The 8,166-nt window shown below is 51.1% G+C and overlaps 1 pseudogene; it reads left to right on the plus strand.

Moving 5' to 3' along the window:
- The first annotated feature begins 6,883 nt into the window (after positions 1 to 6,883).
- LOC123835871 (large ribosomal subunit protein eL19-like) lies at positions 6,884 to 7,560 on the plus strand (annotated as a pseudogene).
- Positions 7,561 to 8,166: the final 606 nt, after the last annotated feature.

Genomic DNA, 8,166 nt, shown 5'->3' on the forward strand with positions numbered 1-8,166 from the left:
ACTTGAGAGCGAAAGTCCCTTCTGAGAAATGAAGCGTTCTCTGAGCAGTCACAGGACGTGATTGACCTTGGTCTTGAGACGTGGCCATTGGTTCTAGAAGTCCTGCCCTCCAAAAGTCGGGGAGAACGGACGGCAGAACGAAGAACACAGTTGGATCTCAGGGGGTCTCTTGATCCGTTCCCATTGCCAGCGCTTCTCACGATGCTGAGATAACGCAAGAACGCAGGAGGCTCAGTGCTGGTGTGTCAGGAGACACACCGGGGACACAGGTCAGTCCCTCGTTGCCTTCTGGGGACAGTGGGCTCAGTGTCCAGACACCTGCATCCTGGTCCTGCGTCTGCTGCTGATGGATTCAGAGCAGTGGCGGCCACCATCCCTCTGGGTTCAGACACCACTTGACAGTGAGGGTGGTGGGGGGAGCCTGAAGACCCCTTTCTGATCTCTGCTTCTATTTGTGAATATTTACAGATGGCTGACTTTCACTTATATTTGTGTTTTTCCCCTAAAATGCCCCTTTCATGTTTCATTCAGAGGTTTGCACCCTGAGGTGCAAACCCCCGCACCCTCCTGCATGTTGACATACTCGTTCAGGCGAACAGGAGACTCCTGTGCAGACAGACAGAGAAGCCTCTTACTCTTACTCATCCCTGCAGAGAACCTCGGGGGACATAAATCACGGCCTCGCCATCAAGCCCATTACAGGGCAAGAGGGAGGAAGCGATATGCTCACGCACGCGGCCCAGGTCTCGAAGCACCGAGAAAGGTCAGAAGTCACAGCAGGGCCGAGACCAACGCCACCACCAACCAGCACCGGACTGGGGCCAAGAGATGGGGGTCGTGGGTCCTCCTTGAACCAGCCCCACGGAGCCTTCGTCCTGGTGGGAGAATGACTGGCACCTTCTCTCCACGGTCAGCCAAGGTCAGATGAAGGGTGTGTGGAGGTGCCGGACGGCCCGAGCCAGTGGTTGCTGCTAATAGAGCTCGGACGGATGGACGGGACCCGGGCTCCATTCCATGGGACACCCCCCCATTTGACAATTAACAGAGCAAAGGGTCTTTCCTTTGACTTTTCTTGGGGGCCCTCAGTAGCCTCTGGTTGAATCATAGTCCTTCCAGGGACGAGACGGACGGCCGTGACCGTGGAGTCTCACGTCTCTGGGCCCGTGTCTTCATTTGAAACCTCGCCGGCGTGACCTACAAGCCAGAGTCCACGGGATCAAAGTGGCAGGAAATGTGCCCCCCCGGAACTGAGGGCTAAAGTAGCTGCTCTGTGCCCAGAGAAGGCGTTTGAACCATTGCCTGGCCTCTTCTTGTTGTTCTTCCTGGAACAGAAACAGGTACTTGTTACTCAGGGCAACTGTGCGCCAGGACTTGAAGAAATTGCTTTCTGTGAGCTGTGGCACGTTGAAACACCCCAGCTGATTCAGGAGACAGTTAACTTGTGTGTTTTAATAAAGGCGTGCGTGTTCAGACTCACTCTGCTGGCACACGTGTGGAGCGGGCGGTGGGGACCCGGCCAGGACCGGCGGTGGGGGGTTTCTCTCCCTCGCTCGCTGTACCGTTTTAACTCTTCGCTCATTTCCTACTTTCTCCAGTCACCTGCACACACTGGCGTGTAGCCTACCATGTGGGGGCCCAGATCACCGATGAGGCAGAGGTTACTCACGCCGGGTCCCCCGGCTCGAGGCAGAGCGGTGAGCCGCGAGGTGGCTGGTTCTGCTCCCGGGGGGCGGGGCGGGGCATTCCTTGTTCTGTACCCGTCTCTGGGTCCTCAAAACGACCGCCACGGAAATACCCTTCGGTTCTGCAAGGAGTTGAGATCCTATCTCTGCTCCAAATCATCATTACAGGAGAGAGGAATAATTTCAGTGAGGCTATTAGCAGCACTCCCGAAACATCCCTATTAACTTCTCCTTCTTTTGTGGTCCATCTTTTATCAGAGTCTATCTGCGCTCCGCGTCGGGCCCAGCGCCAGTACATTTTAATAATAATACGTTGCACTTTTCGGGCACTCTTTCATCCAGGGAGCCCAGAGCACTTTACAAACATTAATTAATTAAGCTCCGCACAACACCCCTTTGAGGTAGGTATGCCCTGCTACGGTACAAGATGGTTCAAGTGGTTCTCCCTCAGGCTCGCCCACTCTTGAGCTCAAGCACAAATCCCTACAAAGGCTCCCCCGCTCCAGGGTTCAACTGAGTCCTGGATGAAAGGCAAGCCTCCCCAGCTGAGGGCCTTCTGGCGTGGACCGTCTGGCCCTTCTCCTTCGGCGTCAGCGGACGAGACGTTGGCGAAGCCTGGCTCCATCCTCTTCCTTCTTGCTGCTCGTTCTCCTGACGTGAACATTGTCTCAGGGGAGAGGAGACCAGCCGCTGATTCTGGAGCCATCACTTCTTGTGGGAAAGTGAAAGGAGGGGAGGCACCAGGCTGTTTTCAGGCCCTGTTCCTGCTGAGGTCAGAGTAGAGACACGACCTTACGTCTCCAGGGTCCCCTGGCATCAAGGGGGAGGGCCTCACGGAGGAACCCGAGGAACACAGGAAGGCTGCAAGCATGCACCTGTGGTTGCAGCAAATACTCGGCATCTGCTCTGTGCCAGGCCCGTGATGAGGAGGAGCGGAGGGCCAAGCTCTCTGGCCCGTTCCCTTGTCCTGACCTTGTGCGAGATGGTGTACACCCAGGAGGGTGAAGTTCGCCTTTGGGAACGTTTGGCCGCGGTGACAGAGGAGGGGAGGTGCCGGGCTGGAGGCCGTCACGGAGGACAGCACAGCTGGGGAGGTGCCTCGACGCCCCGGCGGGCACGAGCATTCTTCTCTGGGGTTCTCGGAGGCAAGCTGATGGCCAGCCAGAGGCACTGACCTCAGCATTATTAGTGGGCTCTACTGACGCCTTTCTCTAACAGTCCATGCAGAATTTAGACAGAATGGCCCACTATGTGTCACGCCTCATGGTCTTGGATTCGGTTTATCTGGGAGTACGAGCCAGTTCTCACTGGGCAAGAGTCACCAATCTCTGACAGAAAAATAAGTACGAGGGCTACGGCTCTTTGTCCGCTGTCGTTGAGCGGAGCATCTCTGTGTGACCTGCTCAGACCTCCCGTGGAATCAAGCACGGTCCCAAGAGGAAACGTGGCATGTCCCGGCTGTCTGACATGTGTGTTTGTGGGTGAGTGTGTGTGTGAGGACCGGGTTGCAGGCCGGGCTCCAGTCCTGGCCAGGTGCGGAGCTGGCTTCCAGGCACCTGAGCGTGGGGCCCTCGGCCACGTGGCTACGTGGCTCAGCACCGCCCTCATTCCTCCAGTGCTGGGAGGGGCTGAGTTTGTCTGACCCTGTGACCAAACATGTCTGGGTTCTGAGAGTATGACAACCAAACCCAAACCCAGCCTCGACCTGTCATGGCTCCTTGTTGCCTGGTTGTTCATGGTCCTGGATTCGCTCTGATTTCAACTCCTTGAAGAATCCTCCACGTGGGAGCAGCTTGTGGTTCTCCTAGCTTGTGTTGCTCAGTGGCTCCCACATCTTCTGTGTCCTAAGACCAGCTGGAGAGCCTTTCAGAAGACCCCTGTCCACACCGGAGCCCCGCAACAATGACTTCAGGGTCTTGCGGATGGGACCCTGGTATCCGTGCTTTAAAAATCCCTTGGGCGATTCCAGCGTGTAGCCGAATCAAGAGTCGGCGCTCGGGATGACTCTGTCCCTGACTGCTGACTCTGAGGCTGTCTACGTCTCTGGCCACAGCTGTACTTTCAGACTTTTCCTTACGGACTCAGAGGTGAAATGTGCGGCTTGGCGTGTCTGAATTATCTAGATTTGCTGGCTTGTGGCAACAGCAGCAGGACCCCTGTGGATGGATCGGAAGGACCCTTCCCGATACTGAGCACCTTGATCCTTGGACAGTGGGCACAGAAGCTACATTTTTGTTCTTTTCCAGATCTTTTCTGTAGCATTCCCTGTAGCCAACTCTCGGTTCACACTGTTGGTTTGAGATCTGGGGATCTTTTGACAGATGTCCATTTCAACATAGCATTATCTTCCCAGGTCTTAGTTTGTTGGAGTATCTGTTGGAAAGTCACTGGAAGAGAACAGAAGAAAAAGAGCTTCCCTTCCTGTTTTGTGTCTAACACGAAGTCCCCTCTTATCTGAGGCTCACTGGCGGCTCTGTGAGCGTGTACTAGTGCAGACCCTCCTCCCTGGAGACAGGAGTCCTCCCACTCATCCCGAGAGCCAGCTCCTCTGCAGCGTTCCCAGTTCACCACACCACAGCCAGGACGGGGGCTCAGCACACACAGCTGCCTCCCTCTGCAGCACTCCAAGCTGCCAAGACGATGCCTTTTGCAGGAAAGGCCTCTCTCCCAGCTCCTGGGAGGAGTGGTGTGTCTCCTGGGCTTGCAGATGAAGCTGGATGTTCAGATGCGACTCCAGTGGAGGAGACACCTCCGTTCAAGTTGGCCTTGGGCAATCGCCTGAGAGTTCACATGTTGATTGCAAACTTGGACTTACCTTCACCTGCCAGTTCTGAGAGACCAGCTGGAATGCTCCCCACATTTTGCACTTCCACCTCCTGGAAATTCCCTTGTTAGAGATTCTTTCTGTAGGTGGAGTAGGAAAATCAGAAAGCTCCTCCAAATGGGCCAGAGCTTCCTCTGGCCAGGATGGAGCGTCTGATGACAGGCAATGGGAGGTGGGCCTGGAGCACCGGCCTCCCCTGCAGCCTGCTCCTCGCTCCAGGATCCACCCCTCAGGTCACAGGATGCCAGGGTTAGGTCAAGGAAAGCATTAGATATCAGGGAACCTGGATTTGGGTGTTGGCTTTGCCCATAACATAGTTGTATTGAGCAAATCCCTTGTATTTTTCCTGAAATTCAGTTTCCTCATTTATGAAATGAGAACTAAAAATTATTTCACCGGCTTGTGGTAATGTCCAAATAAATTGATGACTATTGAAGAATTCTGAAGACTATCTGAAGGGAATCCAACCTATTCAAATGACTTTCTAAAGCACATCATTCTTATATATTTGGCCTACTAGTCAAATAGAACAATGAATAGTTAAGATAAAATTAGCTTGTTAGATGCTGTTACAATAATAAATGGCAGGTTTGAGTGATAGAAAAGGCAGGTTTGGGATTTATTATTAATATATTTATTGATTTTTAAATAGATTTTTATGTGGGTCTTGGTATATGCTGCCATACCTCAATTCAGATTCTAAGATACATTTATGATTTTGGTGGACACCATATGTGAATGCAACACATCCCAGACCCCTCCCTCCCCCTCCCACAAAGCACTCTTAGTCAGTTTGCCCTTTAGAGACTGTTTTCGGAAGGGCCTGTACCCTTCCCAGGAAATAGGACATTTGGAACCCTTTTAGAAAGAGGTTTTAAAATGTTCTAACATCATCTGCTCCAAAAGAGTAACACAGTGCTGTGAGGGGTTGTTGGGCGTCTCTTGCCTTCTGACCAGGGCAGTCTTCATGGAATCCACAAAGCAGGGACTGAGCAGCCAGCCTGGACTGGGAGGGAGCCCCAGCTCCTGCACTCGGCAGCCTCTGTGACTGTCCTCTGTACAGTTGGAAACTGTCTGTAGCTTCTGTTTCGAGGGTTTCTGAGATGTAGAACAGCAATAGAATATTCTGGCTTAACTCTAATCCTTTCGGTTTTAAAGATCCTCCAGTTAGTACACTGGGAGGAGCCAAATTTTTCTGACTGGAGGGCTGGGAGGTAGCGAAGGGAGAGCATCTCTCTCCAGGGTACCAGGCCCCTCCCATTACACTCCCAACATTTGCTGAAACTGTGCTTCTGAGGAAAAGGTCAGAGAGAAGAAAATACCACATTCTCTCCATTCTGTTACGAAAAACTGGTTTATCCCAGAGAAAGGAGACTTCTCCGGTAGATTCTACCCTCACCATCTGGATGGAAGGTGGAGGAAACCCTGGAGAATGGGGCCACTTTGTTCTTTGAGCAAATGACTGCCTTCCAGACATGGACGTTCGTTCATTCCATGTGTGTCGTCTGCAGAGACCCCCGCGATGACTTTTCACACTGTCAATGCCATTACAAAGTAAATTATAAAACAAGTCCTATACGAAATAATAATATAATTGCACTCTCTTCCGATCAAAGTGTCAAAACTATAGAAAAAAAACAACCACGATAATGTCAAGAGGTGAAAATTTTGCCACTCTGGTATTAACTTTTGGAAATTAAATTTGTACTATTTATCAAAAGTCTTGAGATAATTTCCATGTGGAGGAGTCTAGAATTATGCACAGTCATTATTAGTATATGTAACTGGGCTTTATTTATAAAAGTGAAAATTGCGAATAGTGCAAGTGTGAAACAATAACGAGATGGTTAAGTAAGTTAGAGGCTTTGTGTTTTTCAAGAACACCGAGGTGTACCATACACCCCGTCATCACCACACACGGACCCTCGAGCGGCGGTGTGGTCAAAGTGCTGCTGGAGCCCAAGGGGCAGAGTTCGAAGTCCGACCTCAACAGTTCACTAGTGGTGTGACTTTAGCTAATCACAGATAAAGTGACTAACAGGCTGATTAACCTGTCCAAGCCCCACCCTCCTGATCTACGAAGTGGGAGGAATAGCATCTTAGACATGAGGGTGTTGCAAGGAGTACATTTTATACATGTCAAATTGCCTGGTGAGTATAAATACTCAATACATGTTAGCTGGTATTAATAATATCATTTCAGTAGTACGAAAATACTGTAAGAAATATACAGAATCCTCAACTGGCTGTCTCTTAAAGGCGAGGAGGGGACAGCAAACAATTTTAATCCCTTTTTTGTACTTTCTCCTGTGTTTCAAGTGTTCCTATAGTGATCATTTATTATTTTTGTAATAAAATTAGTTGTTTTTAGGCAGCCAGGGGTATGCTCAGGCTTCAGAAGAGGCTTGCCTCCAGTGCCCTCTGCTGTGGCAAAAAGAAGGTCTGGTTGGACCCCAGCGAGACCAGTGAAGTCGCCGATGCCAACTCCCGTCAGCAGATCCAAAAACTGGTCAAAGACGGGCTGATCATCCGGAAGCCTGTGACTGTCCATTCCCGGGCTCGGTGCTGTAAAAACACTTTGGCCCGCCGCAAGGGCAGACATACGGGCATTGGTAAGAGAGAGGGTACGGCCAACGCTCGAATGCCTGAGAAGGTAACCTGGTTGAGGGGGATGAGAATTCTGCGCCGGCTGCTCAGGAGATACCGCAAATCCAAGAAGACCGACGGCACACGTATCACAGTCTGTACCTGAAAGTGAAGCGTAACGTGTTCGAGAACAAGCGGATTCTCACGGGACACGTCCACAAGCTGAAGCCGACAAGGCTCGCAAGAAGCTCCTGGCTGACCAGGCTGAGGCCCGCAGATCTAAGACCAGGGAGGCTCGCAAGCGCCGTGAAGAGCGGCTCCAGGCCAAGAAGGAGGAAATCATCGAGACTCTGTCCAAGGAGGAAGAGACGAAGCAGTAAAACTCCCTCTCTTTTGTCTGTGCATAGTGGCCTCGGCAGTAACACAGATCAGTTATTCAATAAAACCAACCTTTATCTGCTTAAAAAAAAATTAGTTGTTTTTAAAAACTATTTCTAAAGAATATTTTTCATGGAGACAGCTGATGAGATAAAGTGAAAAATGCAGGAAAAATTATACACATACCATAAACCCTCTTTCTTTAATTTCTTTGTAGGCGCATAAGTCAAAGACTGAATTGAAGTAAAACGTGATGGTTGGTTTTTTTTTCTATACTTTTAGTTATTTAAGGAATTTTCTCAATGCAATATTTCGTAATGAGAAAAGAACACCAAAGACAGTCAGACCAATCAGTTCCTCATTATTCACGGATTCCATATTTGTGAATTTACCTACTTGCCACGATTCACCTGTAACCCCAGACTCAGTAGGGGGACAGCGTTCGGGGGGTGCTCCCGGACGTGTGCAGGGCTGCACGCGGTCAAGCTGCCTGGCCTCCCCTTCCCAGCTCTGCTTTCTGGTTTCAGCGCGTGCTGTGAACGGGTGTCCCTTTCGAGGTCTAGTTAGTGTCGCCTGTTTTCCATGTCATGTTTATGCTGGCGTTTCCCTGTTCAGCAGCCGCCGGGCCTGGTGCTGCAGTGCCGTCTGGGGTTCCTGAACCCAAGAGGCTGCTTGTCCCACGGGGGAGACGGTGTG

The sequence above is a fragment of the Mirounga angustirostris genome, unplaced genomic scaffold, assembly GCF_029215605.1.
Source record: "Mirounga angustirostris isolate CCGP_5_RB_7025 unplaced genomic scaffold, mMirAng1.0.hap1 SCAF_12, whole genome shotgun sequence".
NCBI classification, from domain to species: Eukaryota; Metazoa; Chordata; class Mammalia; order Carnivora; family Phocidae; genus Mirounga; species Mirounga angustirostris.